Here is a 793-nt window from a genome sequence, read left to right on the forward strand (position 1 = left end):
GGTACCTTCTGGATGTTGCTTATATCGATCGGCCATGTACAAGGTTTGTCCTCAAGCCGTCTGCAACATCTGTAATGCTATAAAAGGCAGAAGATGTACTGTGACAAGGCTCTTGTTCTTGTCATGCTATGAGGCACGACACTGAGATTGCCATGAACGTCGACTGCTGGATCCCAAGTGGTAGAGAGGCACGTCTATGGCCATTGTCTGTGTTATTCGCAACCATGCCCCAAACCTGTGCCAAAGGCCAGTCTCTCAGGTGGTGGGGGTGGTGGGGTCAAGGAGTCAAGGAAGAGCATAGGTATATGATAAACTGTGAAAGTTATAATGATTAGTTTACCAGTAAATGTTAGTAATGGTAAGTTAATAGGGGTTCTCACCGGAAACCCTTAGTCTGGAAGTTAGGAGTAGACGCATGTTTGCTGGTATGGTAATTGAAAGGAAAATGGTGAGTTAGCAAGTGTGGGGTAGTACAAATGTGCCTGTTAGAAGTGTCCCTTTGGTGTAGCTAGTTGCAGTTGTAGCTGGAGAAGTGTATGAGTGACCATCTATTAAGGACAGGAAAAAAGGATTGGTGAATGGGGAATCTCGTCAAAAATGCATTGGAGTATATGTTGATACTAAAACATTAGAGCACATGAACAAAATGGAAAATTGTAAAATTTGGTCTGCAGTAGGGCGTGTATTGTAGCCTGAGACACCCAAACAAGAAAGTCAGAGGATGGAAATGGGGAGGGCTTGAACTTGCAGGGTCGTAAGGAATATGTGGGGCAGAAGAGAGGACACACAGGGT

The sequence above is a fragment of the Penaeus monodon genome, chromosome 33, assembly GCF_015228065.2.
Source record: "Penaeus monodon isolate SGIC_2016 chromosome 33, NSTDA_Pmon_1, whole genome shotgun sequence".
NCBI lineage: Eukaryota > Metazoa > Arthropoda > Malacostraca > Decapoda > Penaeidae > Penaeus > Penaeus monodon.